Source organism: Saccopteryx bilineata, chromosome 1, assembly GCF_036850765.1.
Source record: "Saccopteryx bilineata isolate mSacBil1 chromosome 1, mSacBil1_pri_phased_curated, whole genome shotgun sequence".
Taxonomy (NCBI): domain Eukaryota; kingdom Metazoa; phylum Chordata; class Mammalia; order Chiroptera; family Emballonuridae; genus Saccopteryx; species Saccopteryx bilineata.
The window spans coordinates 340,769,338-340,795,797 of NC_089490.1; positions in this window are offsets into that span (position 1 = coordinate 340,769,338).

Genomic DNA, 26,460 nt, shown 5'->3' on the forward strand with positions numbered 1-26,460 from the left:
TTCTTTGACTGGTTTTGGGTTGTCTTTGTTCTTCTTTTTCTAGCTCCTTAAGGTGTGAAGTTAAGTGGTTTACTTCGGCTCTCTCTTGTTTGTTCATATAGTCCTGAAGTGATATGAACTTTCCTCTTATTACTGCTTTTGCTGCATCCCAGAGATTCTGATATGTCGTATTTTCATTTTCATTTGTCTGTATATATCTTTTGATCTCTGAACTTAATTCTTCTTTGACCCATTCATTTTTTAGAAGTATGGTGTTTAGTTTCCATAATTTTGTGGGTTTTTCCTCCTCTTTTTTACAGTTGAATTCTAGTTTCAAGGCTTTATGATCAGAGAATATGCTTGGTACAATTTCAATTTTTCTAAATTTGCTGATATTGTCTTTGTGGCCCAACATATGGTCAATTCTTGAGAATGTTCCATGTACACTAGAGAAAAATGTATACTCTGTTGCTTTGGGATGAAGTATCCTGTAGATGTCTATCATATCCAGGTGTTGTAGTATTTCGATTAAGGCCACTATATCTTTATTGATTCTCTGTTTGGATGACCGATCTAGAGCTGGCAGCGGTGTATTGAGGTCTCCAAGTATGATTGTATTTTTGTCAGTTTTGTTTTAAGGTCAATAAGTAGCTGTCTTATATATTTTGGTGCTCCTTGGTTTGGTGCATATATATTAAGGATTGTTATGTCTTCTTGATTCAGTGTCCCCTTAATCATTATGAAATGACCATTTTTGTCTCTGAGTACTTTTTTTGTCTTATAGTCAGCATTATCAGATATGAGTATTGCTACACCTGATTTTTTTTGGGTGTTGTTTGCTTGGAGTATTGTTTTCCAGCCTTTCACTTTGAATTTGTTTTTATCCTTGTTGCTTAGATGAGTTTCTTGTAGGCAGCATACAGTTGGATTTTCTTTTTTAATCCATTCTGCTACTCTGTGTCTTTTTATTGGTAAGTTTAATCCATTTACATTTAGTGTAATTATTGACACTTGTGGGTTCCCTATTGCCATTTTATAAATTGCTTTCTGTTAGTTTTGTATCTTGTTTGATTCTTCTCTTTTGTTTTTCTATCATTTGTTTTTGTTTGTTTGTATTCCATACTTCTTTCTTCTGTTTCTACCTTTTTTAAGTCAAGTGTTTTTGTGGTGGTTTTTTCAAGGGTGGTTTCCATTAAGTAATGAAAAGGGTACCTACCATATTCATTGTAGTACCCTTTCTTTTGAGTATTTCTGCGCTTCATCGTCCTTTGCTACTGTTATTCTTCATCCTTTCTCCCCCTTTTTTTCTTTTGTTGTCACAGTTTAAGTTTGGTTTTATTGTTTTCTTGGTGGAGCTGTTACTTGTGGTTTTGTTTTCTTTTGTTTTTTGAATCTGGTTGGAAAACCCCCTTTAGTATTTCCTGGAGTGGGGGCTTTCTGATGATAAATTCTCTCATCTTTTCTGTATTTGTGAATATTTTTATATCTCCTTCGTACTTGAAGGATAGCTTTGATGGGTATAGTATTCTTGGCTGAAAGTTTCTCTCTTTCAGGGCTTTGAATATTGGGGTCCACTCTCTTCTAGCTTGTAGAGTTTCTGCTGAGAAGTCTGATGATAATCTAATAGGTCTTCCTTTAAATGTTGTATTCTTCTTTTTCCTGGCTGCCTTGAGAATTTTTTCTTTGTCATTGGTTTGTGTCATCTTCATTATGATGTGCCTTGGAGTGGGTTTGTTGGGGTTAAGAAAACTCGGTGTTCTGTTTGCTTCTTGAATTTGAGGCTTTAGTTCTTTCCACAGGTTTGGGAAGTTCTCATCTATTATTTGTTTGAGTATATTCTCCATTCCATTTTCTTTCTCTTCTCCCTCTGATATACCTATTATTCTTATGTTATTCTTTCTGATGGAGTCAGACAATTCGTGTAGGGCTTTCTCGTTTTTTATTATTTTTGAGTCTCTTTCTTCTTCTCTCTGTTGTGCCTCAAGTTGCTTGTCTTCTATTTCACTAATCCTATCTTCTATCTGGGCTGTTCTATTAACTAAGCTTGTTATCTCGTTTTTTAGTTTGTGAATTGAGTTTTTCATTTCTGTTTGATTTGTTTTTATAGTTTCAATTTCCTTGGTAATATATTCTTTGTGATCGTTGAGTTGTTTTCTGATTTCCCTAAATTGCCTTTCTGTGTTTTCTTGTATATCTCTGAGTATTTTTAAGATTTCTATTTTAAATTCTCTGTCATTTGGCTCCAAGGCTTCAGGAATGTTAAATCTTTTCTCCATAGATCTTTCCACATCTATTTGTGTTACCTCTCTATCTTTTGTATCCATAATATTCGATTTCCTTTTTCTTATTGGCATCTGAAGGTGGTCTTGTTGATATTGTTAATTAGAATTAATAAAGAATAAAAAGGGGGAGAAAAAAAAAGAAAAACACTCCACAGTCAAAAAAAGTAATGATTTATTATTTTCTTCTTTTTTCTTTCTTCTCCTCCCCTCCTCTCACCTCTTTAGGTAAATATTGTGATGACCTGTGAATTATATTATGCTAAATGGAACAAAAACTGCCTATAATGGAGGGCCTGATTTGGGGTGAAGAGTTCAAGGGGCAAAAAAGGGAGTAGGGACCTACTAAATGCAAAAAAAAAAAAAAAAAAGAGGATATCTTAGACAAGCATAAAATGATTTGCTTGTAAGTGATGGTCGACTAAGAGATATAGTGAGAGGGATAAGAGGGAAACTGAAAAAAGGAGAGAAAAAATAATATTTAAAGAAGAAAAAAATAAAAATAATAAGTAAAAATCTGTTGTATTAAGTGGAGTGAAGACTAAATACAATGGAGACTTTGGGTTGGGAGGAATGCTAGTGAGTTAAAAAGCAATGTAAAAAGTACCCAAAATGCCACAAAAACAAACAAACAATGGAAAACCAAAAACAAAAGCAGAAAATAAAAGAAAAAAAAAAAAGAACAAACAACAAAAACAAAAAAAAACTTGAGTCCCAAATTAAATAATTTGTTTGTGATTGAGGATTAAATGAGAGGAAAAGTAAAAGGAGAAAAGAAGGAATGAATAGAAAGGAAAAAATAAGAAAAAGAGAGAAACGAAGGAAGAAAAAAAGGAAAGGGGAAAAAAACAAAAAAAACAAAAAGAAATCAAAAGGGGAGAGAGTGAGAGTTAAGGGTTTTGGAGTGTAACCCTAAGGGAGAGTAAGGATGAAGAAAAGAAATAAAATGTAACACTCATGGGTAGTGTAGTTCAAGAAAAGGGTAGCATAAGATGGGCAGAGAATAAAAGGACCGAGATGGAGGAAATACAAATAAAGGCAATAAGAAAGAAGAGAGAAACAACAACAACAAAGAATTAGTGGAACAAGTTATAAAGTCTGTGGATTTTTCTTGATATTGAGAGGTTAACTTCTTCCTTTTTCTTTTCTCTCCCTCTTCCTGGTCGGTGACTCTGTACCCCAGGTTCTGCCCCTGTGTCACGCTTAGGTAGGGATTTGCAATTGATGGGATTCTATGGCAATGTCATATAATTGGCTTTAGTCTCGCTGGTAGTCAAGGCTTGTTGGCATTTGTAGAGTCCAACAATGAGAGAGAGTTTGCTTTCCTGGAGTTTCTCCCCTAGTCTCCCCTTTCTGAATTAGCAGCCTGGTGATCCAGCTATGAGGCTGCCACTGCTTCTGTCTGGGGAGTAAGAGGCTCAAAGAGCTGGGAAATCCCCACTCTATCCTCACTCAGCCCAAGGCTCTGGGTAAGGCTCTGGCAGTCAGAGCCTCCAGCGTAATCAGGTGGGGCTGGGAGTCAATTGTTGTCAAGGTGACTGTTCAGCGCCTACCATTCAGTTGGACCACTCAACCCAGGCTTTCCACACTTTGTAGCCTGTTTTGGCTGGAAAGAAGATGCACTATTCGCTGCTTGCTATATAGATCTTAATATCTGCCAAGTCCCTCTTGTTAGGTATATCCCTGAATATGGAGGCTCTGTCAATCAGATATTGCCCCCGCCCCTTTAGCGAAAGGCACTGAAAAATATTATGCCTCTTGTCTTGGATCACTGAACTGGGAGAGATCTTATCAATTAGAGCCCCGTGGGTGCGTAGATTTCGTGGGTTAAGCTAATTTCAGTGATTGGATCCGCAGCTGTGCTCCAGAGAGTATTTCAGGCTGCCTGCGCGCCCCTCGCCCAACACTTGATTGTTAGCTCGAATGGCTGGGTGAGGTGCCCCGTCCACAGAGAGAATCTCCTGACTAGGAAAGACAGGTTTGGCGCCCCTCCCGGACTGTGGCATGGGGCGCGCGCGGCTTCTCAGAGCATGCCGGTGGTTGCCGGCACTCCCCGGGACGCGGCTCGGGGCGCGTGCGCAGCTTCTTAGAGCACGCCGGTGGTTGCCGGCACTCCCCGGGACGCAGGGGCTCAGCGCGCGCGGCTTCTCAGAGCACGCCGGTGGTTGCCGGCTAGGATGTGGCGGCTCGGGGCGTGCATGCGCGCTCGGCTTCTCAGAGCACGCCGGTGGTTGCCGGCACTCCCCGGGACACGGCGGCTCGGGGCGCGCAGGCGGCTTCTCAGAACGCGGTTGGGGGTGGGGCGCGTGGCTTCTCAGAGCACACCGGTGGTTGTGGGCACTCCCCAGGACGCGGCTGGGGTGGGGGCGTGCGGCTTCTCAGAGCACGCTGGTGGTTGCCGGCACTCCCCGGGACGCGGCGTGGGCAGCTGCACGTGTGGGTTGACTCACCACAGGCGTATTCCCTCCTCAGCAACAGTCCTTTTGCTTTCAGTGTGTGTGTGGAACTCCGGGATGCTCCTAGGATAAATTTTTCTGTTTCTAGTTGACAAATTTGTTGAGATTTTGGGGAGATCTGTCGGACGCGCTGCTCACGGTGCCATTTTCGTGACGTCACTCCAGGATGGGTACATTTTTTTAAAGGAGGCAGAGGAAGGCTTGCCTGAATGGGAGAAAAAATAAGCAAGTGCATGGTAGGGCCAATCCCCAGCATAGTAATCAAACAGATGAGGTCGGCGTTGCAGGGTGAGTAGAGGAGATTGGAAAGGTGATATAGAGGTCTTGAATGTTTCCCTAAGGACTGCAGAACTGATTAATTTTGAAAGAGAGAATGTAAATGAAGTGACATGAAAATATGATTGCTTTTTCTATTTTTCTACCAATTATTTTTTTCCAAGTGATTTTACACTTTCTAGATATAAACTTAATTTTTTGAGAACTTGCTAAGAAAGAATTGGAGGTCTTTGTCCCTGTAGTTGCTTCCTTGTGCTTAAAGCTGTAAATAATTTGAACAGATTGGAACCTTAAGAGGGAAAGAGTTTATAATAGTTTCTCTTGCACACACAAATTTCAAAGATAAGTAAACTAAGGCCCAGGGACCTTGTAAACTGTAATTCCTTTCATAGTCCCCACAATACATAATTCCTACTTCTGTAACAACAGCAGTGCATATTTTTATAATACAATACAACCATTAGGATTAGGTTTCTGGAAAACACCATGAAGAGATGGTGCATATTACAAGAACTTGAGAAAAGATAAAAACAGATTTAGTGTGAAGGAAATCAGGAATAAAACTTGTGAAAGTCTTTACATTTACTAAAATAAACCAGTAATGACAGAACACTCAATATAAATAGCACTAATAATATTTATGCATTCTAACTTAGAAATAATGGCTTCTGAGCAATTAATATTCATTTACTCCCTTGTGAAAGTACTGTGGTCTTTAGGCTATCCTGGACATTTGTCTTGTGGACATGATTCAGAGTAAGAGGCATTTGTTTCTGGGGTTTTTTCTCCACACAAAAAATGTCTTTTTTGTTTTCATGACAACAATATTTAAATGTATTTTTTTGCAGTTATTCCAAAATACCTAAGTGCTGTGACTACTTAAGATGGGAAAGTTCTGAGTGATTGGTGTAACTTCAGAAAACCAGGGTTGTTATTTTAGCTCAGCTACTGAGGAGTTCTAATCAAAGTATGTTCTTTGCCTTTCTTGCTAGGGTCTTCCCAGGTGGTTCTTGGTTCACCGGTGCTCCTGTTTCCTTTATCACTCCCAAGACTTGAGCACAACACACACAAACACACACACACTCTTCGCTTGTTCTATGTTATCTCACTTTGATATTTCTAATTGTTATTTAATTCTCTTCCAATTATCCTAAAGAGTAGGTTTAGTACCCTCCCAAGTCTTGAACTGAAACACATGTGGTTTCTGACAATGTTTACAAAAGTAATTCCTTTACAGAAAAAATTTCATGGAGGAAAAGTCATCATTGGAAATGATATTTCAATCTCAACTCTTCACACCCTAGCAACTCATTCACTCCTGAGCATTAGGGCAAGAGCCCTTGCACTCTATTTGCTTAAAAAACATCAACTTCACCCCTTTCAGCAGACTGAGATCAGCCTTGGAAAAGAAATGTGATTCTTTCTATCTCCATGGGTGAGGAAGACATTCAGCTTGTTGGGGTTGGATATACAGGCTTAGTGCAGAGACATATATAGAGTCAGAGCAAAATGACCACATAGTTTGTCTCGGTGGGATTAGCCTTTAGCCTAATTCCCTCAGGAACCTGTTATATCACCAACCCAGAAAACAAATGAGATCTAGATCTCCAGAGTCTCTGCAGGAAATAGCATATTGTAGGCACTCAGTAAATACACATTCAGTAAATATGCTCCTGCTTCTGACTGTTTCTGAAAGATGCAAAAGCACCCAGAAATGGCATTGTCCATTAGGACATTTGCTGAAAAATATGAACCCTGGTAATTTTGAGAGGTGGGAAGTTAATGGACAATCCAAGGAAACTGCCTCTTTTCTTATATACTCATACCTTTTTTTTTTTTTTTTTTTTTGCAGACACAGAGAGAGAGTCAGAGAGATGGATAGATAGGGACAGACAGGAATGGAGAGAGATGACAAACATCAATCATTAGTTTTTCATTGTGACACCTTAGTTGTTCATTGATTGCTTTCATTGATTGTAGCCCCTTGACCTTGGGGCTACAGCAGGCTGAGTAACCCTTTGCTCTAGCCAGTGACCTTGGGTCCAAGCTGGTGAGCCTTGCTCAAACTAGATGAGCCTACACTCAAGCTGGCGACCTTGGAATCTCGAACCTGGGTCCTCCGCATCCCAGTCCAAATCTCTACCCACTGTACCACAGCCTGGTCAGGCCTACACATACCCTTTTGAATTAGGACAGAAAAAAGATTTGAATATAGATAGCTCATTAGTGCTAAGAGATTTTAAAGCTGTTTCCAACATGTAATGTCACTGAACCAAAACACAAGTCTACAAGTAAGAGAGAATATACTAATATTCCCATTCTGTAGGTGAAGAAACTGGGCTCAGAGAATGAATGGGACATGTACAGTTGAACATGCACAGTACTTACAAGCACACGTGCATACATGCACACATGAACAAAATAACACCACTGTTCTGCCATCTCAACAGTAGGATATGGTCATCACACAGATTTGAGCTACTGTTCAGAATAAGCAATGGTTTAAATAGTTATCTTGGGTCACCTCCACAGAGTGTATGACAACAGATCTAAATAAGGTATAAGCAAGGGTCTTAAGACATTAGTAATATTTCTTTCCTTTACTATCTTTTCTCTTTAATTTTTATTTGTATTTTTTTAATTTATTAATTTGAGAGAGAGAGAGAAACATTGAATGTTATTCCACTTATTTATGCATTCATTGGTTGATTCTTGTGTGTGCCTTGAAAGGGTATCAAATCCACAACCTTGCCATGTCAGGACAGCGCTACTTGGCCAAAACTTTTTATTTATATTTTTATTGAGGTGTAATTTACATAGAGCTTAACTGCATAATCTCATCATTTTTGACAAATCTATGCCCCCATGTAACTTCCAGCCCCTCATGATATAGGACATTTCTATCACACCAGAAAATTTCCTTGTCACCTTTCCCAGTCAATACTCCCACCTCCTCTGACTTTTTCTAATGGCTCTGTAGTTCTAAAAAGCCAAGATAACAATTTTCATTATTTTTTTATAGCAGGTAGATGACTTCAGGAATTTTATCACCAGTCTCTGAAAGTAACACCTGTAAGCCACACATCTACCTTTTCCTCTTAGACAAATTTACTCTAAATATATTAGAATCCTTCCCATAATTATTTCTTTATCCAACTCACTATAATGCATGCATGAAAAATACATCGTATGGTTTCATAGAAAAGCTATTATAGCTGTCTCATTTACTATTGTGCTCCAAGAACCTAGGTCAGTACCTAGCACAAAGAAGGTGATCAATACATGGTGACTAAATAAACAAATAGAGACAAAACTGGTTCTCATTCAACTTTGTGTCCTTATCACCCAGCATGGTGCATGATGCATAAAAGCTACCTAAGACCTAATCATTGGACAGAACTGTCCACACTTACATAAGGGTTAAGGAGATATAACAAATGTATCTGAAGCCACATCTCAGAAATTTGGTTCAAGATGGTTTAAAATAATTCATTAAAGTCACTATTATATAAGTCTTTTGCACACCGATAAGGAAAACCATGCTGTAGTATGACAGATGTTGGACTTAAGAGGCCTTCTTTCTCAACTGTTAACTGTGAGCAAGTTCCTCAACCTCTGAGAGATTCATAATTTCATCTATTGAGTGAGATTATATATACCTCACCAAGCTCTGAGGATTAAATGTGACCTTTCCTGGGAAAGTTTCCGTATCACACTTGGCACAGTTGTTGGGACTCTTTTGTTTCTTGTTCTCTTCTTAAGGAGTAGCTTTTGTCAAAATGTGGAACACGTATGAGATTATGAACAAAAGAGTGAGGCCGAAGTTAATTCCCTCTGCCTTGATATATTTTCTCAGCCTGTGGCTTCTAGTCATATTTGCTCACAGACAATGTGAGTTATTGCTCCTATTAGCCCTGCCAAGCTGCTGCTGCTGCTGCTGCTATGCTAGAGCAAGCTGGGCTCTGAATGTACTCTGTTGGCCAAGTTTACCTTGGGTTCCCTCCCCAAACTATAGAGCTTCAGACTGTAGGAACCCTCAAGCTCAACATTAATCTAAAGTCCAGGCCTGATGTTTTAGGCACGTCATCATGACATTTGGTGGGATCATCACTGAAATGAAAGTGGAGACCATATGCAACTGAAACCCCCGACCAAGCAAAGGATCAATTTTTGATAAAGAAATGGCTATTTCACAATCAGCAAGAGAATTTTGATCATATCCATTATCAATTTTACAGATATTCTTCAGATACTCAGAATTGGGAGGTAATACCTTTCAACAATGGTCCTGAGCAGAGGATGCAGACAGATTGGAGACAATGCTACATTTTCAAAATACTAGGATTGCATAGGCCTGTTGTGACTTCTTATTTCAGAGTCACATCAGGTTTTCTCCTCATGTTGTTGTTTAATAGGACACTTCAAGTAAATAGATAAAGAAACTAGCATGTTAGCTTGGTGGATGGGTCTTTCTGGCCTCATTTAATCCTGGTCTCTCTCCATCACAACCCTCCATAAAGCCCACTTCCCAGTGACACTGGTCTGCACCTGATGACAAATATACCCTCAGCTCCAATACACCTTGTTCTTTTGGGCCTTCTTATCTTTGTATGTACTAGTCCACAATCTGGAATATTCTTACCATCTTCTTTTCCTAAAGAAATCTAATGCTTCCCTTGAGGGCTTCAGCCCTTCTTCTGAACTTCCATAGGATCTTGGCTTCATAATAGCTTTGACTTATTTTATATCTTCTTGTTTGAAGAACTTACATGAATGATGTACAGACTGGACAGTGAATTGACTCATAGTAGATGTTTGATAAATATTTGTAAAATAAATAACAGAGATTTTGTTCAGTCAGTTGTTAACCTGAGGTATAAATCAGCATAATATGCATATTGTGAGAAGGGAAAGGAGTAAGAGGGATACAGAAGAGGTAAGCAGGCCTGACCTGTGGTGGCACAGTGGATAAAACGTCAACCTGGAAATGCTGAGGTCACCGGTTCGAAACCCTGGGCTTGCCTGGTCAAGGCACATATGGGAGTTGATGCTTCCAGCTCCTCCCCCCTTCTCTCTCTTTCTGTCTCTCTCTCTCCCTCTCTCTGTCCTCTCTAAAAATGAATAAATAAATAAATAACTTAAAAAAAAAGAAGAGGTAAGCAGTTAGCACTATATACATGTCTCTAACTTTATAGGTATGAGACTGGTAAAGTGCTCTTCCCTTCTTGTAAGGTATGATGCAAATCAAGGTATACATTGATGTAAGCCATTACATCAATGTTAAACATTATTTACCAAGCTCTTGCTAAGTAGCATTCACTTTGCTACATATTTTAACTCACTTTAAGCTCCTAGTTAAATGGAAAGTAGCAATCTATATGCATTTGCCTAGTGGTTTATGATTTCCTAAGTGTATGACCACTTTCATGGGAGGTGATATTATGTAGTGGTTAACTATACAGACTCAATACTTGCTTGGATTTGAATTCTACTGTATCATTTCTTATCTGCAACCTTGGACAAGCCTGTTAACTTCCCTATTCTTCTGTTTCCTCAACCACAAGATGCAGATAGGACATACCTTATAGAACTGTGGTAATTATTAGTGGATTTTTAATATATACAATATAGGTTTATTTATTTTTGATCCATAAGGAGCACTCAAAAAAGTTAACAATGATGTATATAAGCATCTATTTTGATTTTACATATAAGCCTATGAAACAAGCAGGAGAGATTTTATTCTTCCCCATTGTACAGAAAGAAAAAAAAATGTAATTGTGCTTAAAGTGTCTTTCTAAAGGACCCAATTACTACGTAAAGGCAAACATTTGATCCCAGGTTTCCAGATGCTGAATTCAGCCTCTTTCTCTGCTGTGTATTCCCTACAACCTAAAAGAGTGCCTCACTGCTCTTTCTTTGCGCTGCTGCTCTTTGTAGCATCAGACCTGGCTCACATCTATGAAAGGCATGTTTGAAGAAGGGAGGATTTGTGTTCAAATGAAACACAGCTATGAAAAAATTTGAACCTACCGTTTATCCCTACTGAGTAAGTTTGAAGGGAAGTGATTTTCCTATTTCTCTGCAAGCTATTCCCAGGTATATGAACAGTTGGTGAAGGAAAAAAAAAAGTTTGTTTCACTATTTTATTAGGTGTCTTTTAAAAGGATTTCAAAAGGTCTTTATTTATAAAATGTTGTAAAGGTATAAAAACATGAGCAACTACAAAGATAGCTGGTTGAAGTAACACAGGAACTGATCCTTTTTGACAAGAATTCCTAGTCTGATAACCCTGCCTGTTTCCTCTTTAAATGTACCTTCTGAGAATTCGACATTAATCAAACCACAGTTTAAATACACTGTTACATTAAGGAGTGTGTATTTGTCCTCAGAGATAAAGCCGAATCTTTTTTTACTCTTTATCAAAGCCCATTTTAATTGGCTGGCAAATTAAGAAATACATTCCCTGCATATAATATGAAGAAATGTGTTCACAAAAAGATAAAATAAGAGGTTCACACCAAAATGTTATAGTTCTAACCAGCTGCAGTATTATATAGCTGTGCTCTAATTGAGACGACATCTAGGGTGGTATAGCTGGGTCCAGTTTTAGCAACTATAGGAATTGTAGAGAAGACATTAGGATTTTATACGCACACCTATATGGTTGTGTGTATTTATATATAAATATATATATGAATTTTTATATTAATATATGAATATAAATACATATGTTATATAATACATAATATAACATTAATATTTTTTCTCCCTTAATCAAGAACAATGGATTGCATCTGTATATTACAATACAGTAGCTCATGTCTATAAATAGTCCTCAACCTGGTGCTATTTCAGAGAGAAAAGAGAGGTCATCCTTCAGTCCAAGACTTTTAGTCAGAATACTATGTTCAGCCTGACCTGTGGTGGCGCAGTGGATAAAGCGTCGACCTGGAAATGCTGAGGTCACTGATTCAAAACCCTGGGATTGCCTGGTCAAGGCACATATGGGAGTTGATGCTTCCAGCTCCTCCCCCCTTCTCCCTCTCTGTCTTTCTCCTCTCTAAAAATGAATAAATAAATTAAAAAAAAAGGTCACTATCATGAAAGACCCTTTAAAAAAAACACTATGTTCAAAACATGCATATATATATATATCATATTTTACCCAAGGGAAAAATGGCAGAAATAAAAATCTTCTCTTCTAGCTCTTAAGAAGCAGTCATTCTAATTTGCTTTGTTGAATATTAAATAATGAAATTTTTAAATGACATCAATAATTTATATTTTTATAGTGCTTTGCCATTTTCAAAGTGTATTCAGGACCGTTGTTCCAAGTGACCCTCACACCAACATACTTGACTAGGACATGACTAGTGAAGTAGATATTATTATTAGAGCCATTTATGTATAACATTTTTAAAAGAAGCTTCAAAGAGGTTAGGTAGCTTGTCCAGAGTGATTTGCTAATAAATGTTTCAGTTTAGATTTGAATCCATTGGACAGTGAGATTGTTAAATCCCACCACCCTGGTTGATAGGAAAAGCCTAGAAATCAGGAAACTTCTTTTCTCTGTGAGTCTAAATAGCATAACCAGATTCTGACACTCTTCAAAATCTAACTTTTTTCTATGTTACCATAGTATATTGTTCATTTGTTCACCATGTAACACCCAGTATAGAAAGGTATGTGGTATATTTAGTTAACTATCTCTCTCCTTGAAACTAGAGTTTCTGAGGGCAAGGACCAAGCACTCTATGTGTTCCCATTATAGGTTCTTATATGGTGCTTTCAGATACTCCTCTAATTTTCTTCCTAGATGAAACTGAGGCAGAAGCAGATAGTTTCTGTACCTCTACTGGGTAGTCTGCAATCTGTGCCCTCCAGCTGTTAGACTTTGCTCTGACCTGAGATCAGCTTACCTTCAGAATTCTGAGTTAGATGCAGATGTTCAAATCTGAGGACTCCTCTCCTGACTTGTTTTCTAGCAGGCGTGAGAAAGCCCTTGTCTTCCTCCTATTGACCCCCCTCAATAGTTGATTTCTCTGTTCTTTTCATTGCTTCAAAAATGAACATCTCACCAGTCTTCATGTTGTCTTTGGAATTATACAAGTGTTTATCCAACTGTTGGAACTGAAATGGAAGGGATCTGATAGCAGGGGTCTGATTGCAGGCACTTGTTCACATGCTTTTAAGTAATGTGAATCTCATGGCTCTCACACAAAGAAGTAAACTCAGAGGTTGTACCTTCTACTTTGTCCTTTAGTCATTTAAACTATATATCTCATAGCTGGGCTCTCTCCTCCTAATATTTTTATCTCCATGTTTTTTATTTGATTATCATTTTCTTCTCATCTCATATGTCTTTCTAGTCACTAAAGATTTGTTGGGTTTTTCTCCCCATAATCCACTAATATCTGCAACTCATCTTTAGTAAATTTACTTTTAGTTTTTATCCCTGAGTTCTTCACTCACTTGATGAGCTTTGTTCAAAGAGTCAAAAGAATTTGGCTTTTTTAATTAGTACATTTTATTTCTAGAGCAATTTTAAGTTCATAAAAAAAAGAACAGAAAGTACAGAAGGTTTCTTTATACCCTCTGTCCCCACACATGCACAACCTCCAGCACTGTAGACATTCTTTCCACAATAGTACATTTATTACAATCAGTAAGCCCACATTAACACCTCATTATCACCCAAAGTCCATAGTTTATGTGAAAGTTTACTCTTGATGTCTTACCTTCTAGGCTTTGGAAAAATTTATAATGCTGTGTTCCCCCATTGCAACCTCGTATTGAATAGTTTCACCAGGCAAACATCCTTTGTGTTCTACCTATTCATTCCTCTCTCTTTCCTAACTCCTGCAACCACTGATATTTTTACTGTCTTTATAGATTTGTCATTTTCATATGGTGGAAATGTCATGCCTGACCTGTGGTGGTGCAGTGGATAAAGGGTTGACCTGCAATTCTGAGGTTGCTGGCTCGAAACCCCGGGCATGCCTGGTCAAGGCACATATGGGAGTTGATGCTTCCTGCTCCTCCCACCCTTCTCTTTCTCCCTCTTTCTCTCTTCTCTCTAAAATGAATAAATAAAGTCTAAAAAAAATAGATACAGAAATGTCATATGGTTAAAATCATACAGTATAGAGCCTTTTCAGATTGGCTGTTTTCACTTAATTATATGCATTTAATATTCTTCCCTGTCTTTTATGACTTGATAGCTTATTTCTTTTTAACATTATATAATATTCCACTGTTTGGATGTATCACATTTTATTCATTCACCTACTGAAGGTCAGTCATCTTGGTTACTTCATGTTTTGGCATTCATAAGTAAAGACTTTTTAAAAAATATGATAAAGGTCTGATATTCTTAAGGGTACTTTTATATAGAATATCACAATAATTCTAAGAACTGTTTATGATGGTAACTGTTTGGAGAAACTAAGGCTCAGAGAGGTTGGGTGACATACCCCAACTCATCAAATTGATGAATATGATTATCAGGACTCAAACTGTATATATAATATTTCAACATAAATTTTGCAACACAATCTACTGCCCAGGAATGGCATGCATACTATGCCCTACCCTACCCTGCCCATGGCGCACGTTGCTGGCTGAGTACAGTATAATTTCTTATAAAGCCTAATTGAATATAAGCTGCTAATATTAATCAATTACAGTTGGCATACAAGATGAAAAACTAGTTGACATTCTTGCTATAAAAAGATGTTATATATCTCCTTAGAGCATAAAGGTTCAACTTTTGAGCCCATTTTGGCTGACATCAATGAGATATAAATTTTATTATGATTAATATAATGCCCTAATTCAAGAAGAAGCCATATATCCTTATGATCCTTACAATAACCTTTTGATATATTAGTAACAATGTCTTAATTCTGTTAAATTATTGAAATGCAGTCTTTACCAATCTTATTCATGTCTATCTCCATGCTTAGCCACAGACAGAATACCCTAGCATCCAGCCTTTTCTCTCTATGTACAAATGCTTCCCACATATGCAAGGAGTTGAGTGTCAGTTCCCTTTCATGCAGAACAATATCTCTATTACTGTTAGGACTGCAGACCAGCAGACGGAGCCTCAGAAAGGACATTCAGTCCAGGTTTTCTTGTGTTGGACACCTCCCACTTTACCATCTTAAGTTGGGCTTCTGAATATACCAAGGTCTCTTAATTTTGTGTTGTTTTTTTAATGTATCAGTGCAGTCATGTTATATAGCTTTATTATCTTGATTTATTAAAATTCTACCTAAAAATATCATACATGTATTATCTTATAGTTTCTGTGAGTCAGGACCTCAGTTACAGTTTAGCTGTGTCCTCTGCTTGGGGTTTCATAAGGCCAAAATCAAGCAGTTGGCTGGTCTACATTGTTGTCTAAATACTGGAGTAGGGAAGAATCTGGAAGAATCTGCTTTATGCTCACTCTGATTTTTACCAGAATTACAAGTGAGTCTACTAATAAGAGAGTCTTTACATAATGTAACTTAATCAAGGAAGTAACATTCTATCATCTTTGTCATAGCCTTTACAAATCCTGTTCCTTTGGGGTGAGAGGATTAAACAACATGAATACTAAGAGTAGTGGATAATGTGGACTATCTTAGTCTGTCTGCCCCAAGAATCTAGTATAGTGTGATCAAAAGGCAATTGGTGAAAGAATTCAGAAGACCTGGGACCTCATCCTGTCTCTCATCTAAATAACATTTGGGATCTGGGACAAATTAGTTTTGTATCACTTAGTTGTTTGGGTTTTTTTTTTAATCTGTTATATGAGTGGTTGGTTAGACGAGCCCCAGTGGTTCTATAAATGCTAACACTCTTAATAGTTATCGCCATGGAAACACAGGATGGAAAAAGATTTTCCAAAGTTCAATGACTGAATTATGTTGGGTTCTTTAACATATTGGTATTTATTAATTTACTCACTTGGCAAGATGATTCAAGTGGGTCTGATGAGAATATGCATATTGTCAGTTTTCTTCTTCATTGATTCAACACTAATTACTATTTATTGTGAAGAATTTGATACATAGTAATGTCTCAGGTTGCTCTTCTTGCTGTCCACACCCTTAGGACAGTGGCCAGTGTATTATAAGCACTTGGGAAATTAATTGGAAAACTATTGTTGAACTTTCTGAATCATCAAAGTTTCAATGATTGTCTTTATAAATTTTAGAAGCAAATAAGCTTCAGTGAATTAGATTTCTGTGAAATGCCTGTTGATATTTATGATATTGTTGATACTATTGACATAGATAATGTTTAATAATTCTAAATTCTTTTTCCTAGAACCAAAAATTTTAAGTAGACATGATATGCAATATTGTATTAGTTATATTAGTTTCAGATGTATAATACAATGATTTGACATTGTATACCTTAAAATGTGATCACCCCACCTGTCACTGAGCAATGTTACTGACTAGATTCTCCTTATGTTACCTCTTCCCCTATCTTCCTCCCCTCGGGAAACCATCCCTTTGTACTCTGTTTTTATCTTTTTTAATGTTTTTATTTATTCATTTTAGTGAAAGCAGAATGGATAGAGAGAGAGAAAAATCAATCTGTTCCTGTATGTGCCCTGACCAGGGATCAAATCCATAACCTCTGTGCTTTGGGACAATGCTCTAACCAACTGAGTCATCCAGGGAGTTCTCTGTTCTTAAGCCTTGTTTGTTTGTTTGTTTTGGGGTTTTTTTGTTATTGTTGTTTGTTTGTTTGTATGCTACATACAAGTGAAACCTTATAGGATTTGTCTTTCTCTGTCTGACTTATTTCACTCAGCACAATACCCTTTGGAAATAGAATCATTTCTTCTTTCTATTTATGATAGAGAAAAAGCAGTATGATATATGTGGAATAAATTTAACTTGGTCTCTTAAAAAGAGGGAGAGGCCAAAGTTTCCTGTCTTATCAGAATGTGCTAGATGGTGTCATAGGTTAGGAAGTAGTGAACACTTAGCTTCTAATCCTGACTCTACACTTATTCACTATGTGTCCTTGAGAAAAATCTGTCCTCTCTTATCTTCAGTATCTTCATCTGGAAGATGACTAGTGATTTACAAAGGTTCCTTCTAGACTAAACTATCTGTGGCCTGAATAATCTTACTTAGGTTAAGTTCTGGTCCATTATTTTAGCTTAATTATTGTGTCATGTAAATGGAAAGAGGACACTGGTCCTCCAATATCAAGGAATGGCCAAACCTCCTGAGTTCACTCTTACATTTTAAACAAACCCCTTCTAATCAATAGCACACAATACCCCAATGCGCTAGCAGAGCAGCCATTCATTCAAGGCTTTAATGCAGTAAAGAGTCCTCAGTTTTTCTTGGAATATCTAGGAGGTCTAGAACCAAGTTTATGATGAGCTTCAATTTAATCTAAGGTTTTAACTCCTGCCTTTCTCATTTCCTCTGTATATATAGAATCGCTGATGAGTGATTTACATAGCCTTAGACCCTAGGGCCAGAATCAATATTAATATGACCAGAGGAATATTGGTAGACACAGAAATGTTATTTACAAGAATCTGAAATAAATTTTGGTTGCAACACCACCCAGAAAATCTGAGAAAAACCCAAGATATATGTGCAGTTTTCCAAATGTCTACCAGGTGCCAGCCTTCATTCTAAGAAGAATGCAAAGAAAAGTACATTCTGCTCTCAGTAAACATAGTCTAGACACAAAATAAATAAGTAAACACTGTCAGTGGCATAGCAGAATGTGATACATGCTATGATAAAACTCAGTGAAAATTACTACAAAAGCAAAGAGAAGGTGGGTATAGACATGCTGAGGAAAATTAATGAAAGGTTTTCTGGAATAGGTAATATGGAGCTCGAGCTTCAAAAAAAGGAAAGAAGTTATCTCACAATAGGTGTGTGTGTGCCTGACCAGGCAGTGGTGCAGTGGATAGAGGATCAGATTGGGATGCAGAGGACCCAGATTTGAAACCCTGAGGTTGTTGGCTTGAGCCCAAAGGTCACTGGCTTGAAGCCCAAGGTTGCTAGCTTGAGCCTAAAGTCACTGGTTTGAGCAAGGGGTCACTCACTCTGCTGTAGCCCCACCCCAGTCAAGGCACATATGAGAAAGTAATCAATGAACAACTAAGGTGTCACAACAAAGAATTGATGTTTCCGTCTCTCTCCCTTCCTGTCTGTCCCTACCTGTCCTTCTCTCTGTCTCTCTCTCTATCTCTGTCACAAAAAAGGTGAAAATGTTAGTGTATATGTCATGTATGAAATAGGCATATACAAAATAACTAAAGACCTAAATTGTAACATGAGATGGATAAAGTTATAAAATAACTTGATGCCTTCAGTGGTAAATTTTAATCAATATGGCTACAGTACACTTGCTACAGCATGCCAGGCAATTTAGGTCTGACATATGTATTTAACATCCTCTCTCCCAAAAATTCATCTCTTAAAAAGTATCTTAAGGAAACAACAATTTGGATATGTGCACAAAAATAAATTAATGTAAGACTTCCCGATATTTTTTTTATTAAACGGTGAAAAATTGAAAAAGCTAAAGAGAAGGTTTTTAAATAAAATGTACATCCATTAAGACCTTGTGTGGACATATAAAGATAGGAATAATGTATTATTAAATCACCAACACAACTTATTTTTTTTTAATAAATTTTTATTAATGTTAATGGGATGACAATAATTCAGGGTACATATATTCAAAGAAAACATGTCTAGGTTATCTTCTCATTAAATTATGTTGCATACCCCTCGCCCAGAGTCAGATTGTCCTCTGTCACCCTCTATCTGGTTTTCTCTGTGCCCCTCTCCCTCCCCCTAAATCTCTCCCTCCCTCCCTCCTGCGTCCTCCCTCCCCCCACCCCTGGTAACCACCACACTCTTGTCCATGTCTCTTAGTCTCGTTTTTATATTCCACCAATGTATGGAATCATGTAGTTCTTGTTTTTTTCTGATTTACTTATTTCACTCCGTATAATGTTATCAAGATCCCACCATTTTGCTATAAATGATCTAATGTCATCATTTCTTATGGCTGAGTAGTATTCCATAGTGTATATGTGCCACATCTTCTTTATCCAATCTTCTATTGAAGGGCTTTTTGGTTGTTTCCATGTCTTGGCCACTGTGAACAGTGCTGCTATGAACATGGGGCTACATGACCAACACAACTTATACACACAGTATAAATAAAACAATCTCATCAATATCATGAGTAATTTTACAAGTATTAAACCATATGGAATAATATATTCCAAGCCATTTCATATCCACAGGACTTACCTTTTTTTATACATTTATGTTTTTTGAAGTTCTTTTTAATAAACAAAAACAATAAAGGCATTCACACATTTAAAAATAATTGTACATTAAGAAGCTTATTGTAGGGTTGGGATAGAAGAGTATTAATTAGTTGGAGCAAAAACTGAAGTGCACTATACCAAAGAATCACAGATTACAGTGTTTCAGATGAACTATACATTGATTTCCCTCTCATGTAGCTATTCAAGTGAAGTCATGTAAGCAGGCCACCAGGGACCCAAGCTAACAGGGCAGGTACAATATCCTCAGAATTGGTGCCTGAGATTTTCTACTCGCCATTCCCAGGAAGTGGAAAGAAAAAGGGAGAATGGTGTCCAAGAATCTTTATTAAGATGACTTGAAATCTGCACACATCACTTTTTCTTAGGCTCGTTAGTGAGAATCTTGTCATAGAATGAACCAAGAGTTGGAGAAGGCTTATCAATCAGCAGTCTGTCATAGAATGAACCAAGAGTTGGAGAAGGCTTATCAATCAGCAGTCTGCAAAGCATTCTAGATGGGAAGATTGGTTTGCAGGCAGATGTAGTCATCAAGCTGAGCTCTTTTCTGTGTTATTGTTTGTTTTTAAAAGAGCCTCAGGTGCATAGAATTGGATTAATTGTCACCCTTGGTTCATAGTATATGTCCTGATTTGTTCATATGCTCTCACCTCATTTGTTTGATTGTTCGTTTACTACCAAATAAATCAACAGCCTATATAAAAATTAAGTTGTTTAGGCTACACTGTACAGTGAAATACCCCAAAATTCAGTGGCTTAAAATACCAATGTTTTATTAGTTCATGGTTCTGCAGGACAGCATTTTGTCTGGTCTCACCTGGGTGGGTCATGCAGTCTGGGCAGTTTGGGCAGGATGAGCTAAGATAGCCTCACTCAATAGATGTCTGGTCAATGGTGCTGACTGCTGGTTGCTCCTGGTTGTCAGCTGGTGGTGGCAGGGCTAGCTAGGCTGTGCTGCTCTACCAGACTAGTTTAGATGTGTTCACATGGCAATGGTGGCAGTGTCCCTAGGGTCAGCAAATGAAGTCAAGCACAGTGTGCAAGCATTTTCAAGTTAGCCTCCATAATATTTGCTTTTATCCCATTTGCCAAAGTAAGTCATATAGAGCTCATAGTCAGAGTGGGGAAGGACTACCCAAGAGACATGGACATTTGATGGCTGTAACTACAGCAATCTACTATAGTGAATAAAACCTACGTCCTCACCTATCTCACCCCTCTAGCTCCCCAAACCCAAGATAACACTACCCTGAAATTTGTATTCATCAGTTCCATGCTTTCCTTTATACAAAATTTTGTTTGTTTTACTTGGTTTGAGTTTTATATGAAAAACAGATATCATGAAAGATATTTTGGAATTACTTTCTATATAATATTATATTGCTAGCATACTATATTGTTATGTATAACCATAGGTTATTTAACTCCCATATAATATCCCATTGTATAAATATAACACATTTTATTTATCCTTTTATCTGACAAAGGCATTCAGGCCGTGTCTAAATTTTAGCTACTCTGGACAGTACTGCTGTGAACATTCTTGGAAGTGCCTTCAGTTACATTTGTGAATGTGTTTCTCTTGGACAGATCTGTGAGTGAAATTATGAACATGCAGAACTGCGAAGTAATGCCAAGTATTTTCCAGAGTGGCTCTGCCAACTTGCGTTCTCAGCAGCAAAATATGAGATCCTACTGATCCACTACTTCTTCATGACTTTGTATAACACTGAAAGGCGTCTTAATTTTTATAATTTAAAGGGGTATAAATTTGGATCTTCTTATGGCTTTGATAATGGTGATTATATGTCCTGTAGTTAGCTATTAACCTTGATAGCAGGACCCCAGAGCCTCATCCTGAGCCTGCTTGCTGCCCTGGTCCCCGTCCTTCTCCAGCTAAGCTCCAGCTTCTCCCATTTTCCTGACAGTCCCTGCCACTGAAGACCTAGTAGATCTCATCACTACACCCAGTAGCGACAACATCAAGTTTCTTTCCTCCAGATCTGAGGTTCTGCTTTTTTTATATCTTTTCTTTCAAAGTGATTTTTCTCTGGCAACCCAACGCAGGGAAAAGAACATGAGATGTGGAATTGAACAAAACTACTACGAACTGTACTTACTATACTTAACTAGCTATGCAACCTTGGACGAGTCATGTGACCAGCTTTCTCACATGTTAAACAGATGTAGCACTTCTTGTTTTGTTGTGTTATACGTGGTGAGAGGACATACAACGCTTGGTGCATAATAGGTGCTCAAAATGAGAAACACTGCCAATGACTCAGCAACGGCTCTCTCAGGTTCCACTGCAAGTTGAAGGCTGCAGCCTGTTGCAGCACCAAGATTAGATAGGTTAGCCTTGCCTGAGGTTCAACAACTCCCTCAGTATTCATTCATGTCAAATGAAATTGTGATTTTACTGCAGCTCGTGAAACCATAGTCAGATCTGACAAATTCAATCAGCGAATTTTGAGGCAAAGTCTTAATGATTGTAATGGGGATCATTAGTCAGTATTCCACCTGTACATGAACTATGACAGATCTCAGCGTCTGGCATTTTTACAACTAGTATTAACAACAGGGAAAATATGGCAATTAAGGCCCCTCAGTACCACTTTGCTCCGAGAGCTGAGGGTGGTGGGTTGGGCGGACGAGGGATAGAGGAATGGACCAGGCATTGTATTCTCCTGAGGGTCAGGAGACCTGTCTTGTAAACCCAACCCCACTATAAGTACATTGAATGATTCTGAAAATATCCTAATTTCTCTGGGTCTCAGTTTCCTGAGGAAGTTGATAACAAAACATTTGATAAATATTGAGTTAAAGTGAAAGATGGCAGTGTTGGGCCGAACCATGCCCGGATCCCTGTTCCCTCCTCTGCCTTCTCCGCACCTCAGCTGAAGCACCAGCTTCTCTTCCACTTCTCTGACTGCCCCAAGCCTCCTGCTGAAGCCCTTTTCAAAGGACGCAGACATGTAAAATGGTCTGATAAAGCCTGAAAGGGGATGCAAAGATAACTGTAGTTTCCCAAGAGTTCATGCCTGTACCACGAGTGATGTTTAAAGTCTGGGTTTGCTTGGGTCCTGTAAATGATGGGTTCACAGTGAGAGAGGTGTGAGCCCCTGTGCTACCTTTGATTTCTCCCTTCCTGTTGTCACCTGGTCTGCTTATGGACAAGTGGACTTCTCCTTAGAGTAATCTCACTGTCTGAAGTTAAGTCCAATATTGCTGCCATAGCGCCCTTGATTTGTGTTTGGGATACCTGTGTCAGAGCAATCGTTTGGAGGTCTGTCATATCAACTCCTCAAGGCCTGGATAGGTATGAATGAGACCTTAAAGCATAACCATATCCTCAATTTAGTGCAAGGCAAAAAGATCTAAATCTATATCCCAAGACTTGAGTCCTAATCCCAGCTCTTCTGCAGCCTATCTCCTATGATCCGCTCCTATGCAGCGGATATGATTTCCAGTGAATTACCTGTTTTCCGGGCCTCCAGTTCCTTATTTAGACAATAGGGATATAGATATCTGTTCTGCCTCCTTTGCAGGACCATTGAGAGTCTCAAACATGATAATGTAGGTAGTATTGCCATGGTGCTGCACTGAGGGTTGCTATTACCAGGAACCATCTCCATCTGTTTCTGCAGTGGTCCCTGGCAGCCTTTACTAAGCCTTAGCTGATAGGACACTGTCATAACCATCATCTGGATCCGTTGTGTTTACACAGCACTTACTCAGAGGAGCTAAAGGCAATGGGGCTTCTCTTCTGCACCATCCCTGAGGGAACTTTCATAGCGTAACAGCTCAGAGCTCAGACATACTTTGCAGAATAATCAGCTCAAATTCTCTTCTGGTTAGTTTCAGCCCATTTCCCCTGTTCTGTTCCCTGGGACCAAGCTTCCCTCTGCAGCTGTGGGGAGAGAAGGACTAGTGTCAGATTATCCCATTACAGAAGCTGAGAAGCCTATCACTGCTATACATTGTGAAAATATATTTTTATATTATCAGGGTCCTGATACTAATTTCTGGGATGTCACATTGCATTAGTGACATGAGGTTTTCTCTCCACTGTGTTACACTTGATTCCAACCCTTCTAGTGGAAGGAGATAGGCTGCATTCTAACTGGGAGGCAGAGGACACTATTGTTCCTTTGCAGAATGCCATGGTAATTAAGAGCATATATTTTAAATTCCAAGTGCACCAAATTTAAAAATCTATCTTTGCTATTTATCAGTTGTAGGACTTTTCCACAAATCACTAAGTGTCAGTTCCTTATTTGCAAAATGAGGTAATAATATATACCCTAGTAGGGTTGTAGTAGTATTATGTGACCTAAGTTGTGTAGTGTTTAATACAGTGCACAGAAACTCAATATTAGTAGGTACAATTATTACTATATTATCATGTAATGCATATGATCTCATTCACAACTTGGGTGTCTGTTACATTCAAATACAATTTACTTTGTCAGTTAATTGAACAAGTATTTGTATGCCTTCTTGACAGAAAGTCTTATCTCTTGAAGTCTTTCCTAATATTCCATATCTCCCTTATGGATTGTCCAAGAACACTGGGATTATTAAAACTAAAAGAGAACCAGAGTCTAATCAGTCCCCTTCAGCCATGGCTTCTTGCTGGGCAAGAATATAAAATATATAAAAGAATATAAAATATAAAATATATTATGCTCACTTTGTTGAAGATGGCACTGCCTACGTGGAAGCCCATTGCCCAGATGATGGTATTGGTTGCCTTTCTTGCTTGCGATGGGTGTGATTATATTAATGTGTGTTGGTGGTGGGCTGTGGGCAGGCAGGATCCTTGTAGACTGGGGCTTGGTTTTGGGACTAAGCCTTTCCCACCCTTTTTGATGTGGGGTGGTGCACTCTCATGAGGAATCCCATTATGCCTCCGATAAGTGACTTTGTATCAGACTTCCTTGTTTGTATATTAGATTAAAGGTTTTGGTTTCTACACTATAAAGTGGGGCAGACTGGGAGCTTGCTCTATCTTGTTTCCTGAGATTATTAGTAGAGGAGAGAGCAGAGAAAGGAGAGCAGAGAAGGCCACGTGGAGGAGGTCAGGAGAAACAGCCAAGATGGTGGAGTGCTGAGGGAGAAACCAGTTTGTGCAGAGTTTGTGCAGAGAGAAGGAGATGGGAAACAAAGGTGAATGGGGCTGGTGAGCTAGAAACTTTGATTCTAGGAAACTTAGATAAGTCAGTAGCTTTGTGAGTGCTGAATGAGTGGGTTTTGGAGCCCAGTGTGTATTTTTACTTACCCACTGGGTACAAGCTAGGATTAGAGATGATGGCCCACCATTTCTTGGCTCCATTGTTCCATTACCATCTGTCTGAATCTAATGTGAACCTGCATGGGTCAGGCTGCTGTGAGGGTGGCCATGACTACTGGCTTTACAGTGTCTCTGTGGAAGACAGATGGGCTCTGCACAGCCTGAATTTACCAATGCCTAACCTTACCCTTGTGAGCCAGTGTTGGCTTGCTTGCTGTCAGGCCCATTCTCATCCTTTCCCCGCTCTGGTCCGCACTGAAGAAAGGGTGAAGGGGCTATTTACAGTAAGGAGTAGTTTCCAGGCCTCTGTGTCAGCTGCCTTCTAAATAGCCTCAGCCAATGTGAGGCACAAGAGGGAGATCAGGTGAACCTGAGGAGCCAAAGTGTTTCTCTTCCTTTCTGCCTGGGGCTCCTAGGTCAGATAACATCTTTTGCTTCCCTCTTCTGTTTTGTTTGTTTTTCCTGCCATTGCTAATTTCTGCATCACCCCACAGTGCTTGCTGGGCTTCTCTGTGCTCCATCATCTGCATAGCAAACTCTCCATATTAAGATTGGGATGGTTTCTGTTTTCCTGGCTAGACCTGCCTGCCTGGCACAATTTGCTAGTCCTGTAGGGGTGGGGCAGGGGGGCAAGTGTTCTGAATTAGCTCCAAGTTTACAGCTTGGGCTCCCATGCTTTGATGCTCTCCTATTGCTCTCATAGAAAGACACCAAGTCAGGGTTGCAGAGTGCCGAGGAGCTCCAAGCCACATCCCTGCCTGTGGGATCCAGGACTTGATTCTGGCCCGGTGCCCTGGGCTGAGCCAGGGTCACCAGCCACATCCCTGCCTGTGGGATCCAGGACTTGATTCTGGCCCGGTGCCCTGGGCTGAGCCAGGGTCACCAGCCACAGTCCCTGCTTTCCTGGTGAATTCTCTTTAGCAAATCTTGGCCAAGATATTTCTCCTCTTAAATTTCTGAAACAAGGTTTGGGGGCTTGTTCTCTCTATCCTCTGAAGGCTCTGATATCGTGTGCAATTTAATCTGTCATCTCCCCAGCACCCAGCCCTTTATGACAAACATCTTAAAATATTTTGCTCCAGTCTTTCGCCAGGGCAATGAATGCCTAGTGCTCTGACTTATAACTGCATAAGTAAGGGAGGCCACCAGCAGAAAGCTCTTTTAAGGAACTTCTGGTATTGGTTACTGAAGATAAACCAGATCTCAGCTATCACCTCCTTCTTGAAGCCTGCCTTGCTTCTTCAGGCAGTGTTTAACCACACCCCCATCTCTGCTACCATGCTTCCATGTTTTTACATCTGTTATAGCACCTAATGCTTTATTTATAATTGTGTATATGTGTTGAGAAACATGAAAACCCTTTTAAAAAGTTATGGATACTTTCCAAAATTATAAAACTGCAATCCAAGTCCTGTTTCTCTTGCTTACACTCCCTGCTGTCTTCACCCCACTCATACGAGGATCAGCTACTAAAAGCCACTCAGTTCTCGCATGGTAATGGCTGAGGATCTTCTTTCCATTTTATATATAAGGAGGCATTGAATAAACTTGTCCAAGGTCCCCCAGCCAGTTAAGCAGTCTAACTTAGAGTTGCACCCAGATGTATGCAAAGGTCAGTGTAGCCATGTTCAGCTTCCCCAGGCTGCCTAGACTAAAGTGTGCTGTTTACCACTGTATGTGGGGGATGATTTATCTGATTTATCTGTGCAGCTAAGCGGAGGGATGTCCCTGACTGAAGCTATTACTGGCCAGGGAATACTGCTTTGGAGAAAGTTGTTCTACATGAAATGGAAAATGGGAAAAAGAAAAAACAAATATATATCAAAGATTTCT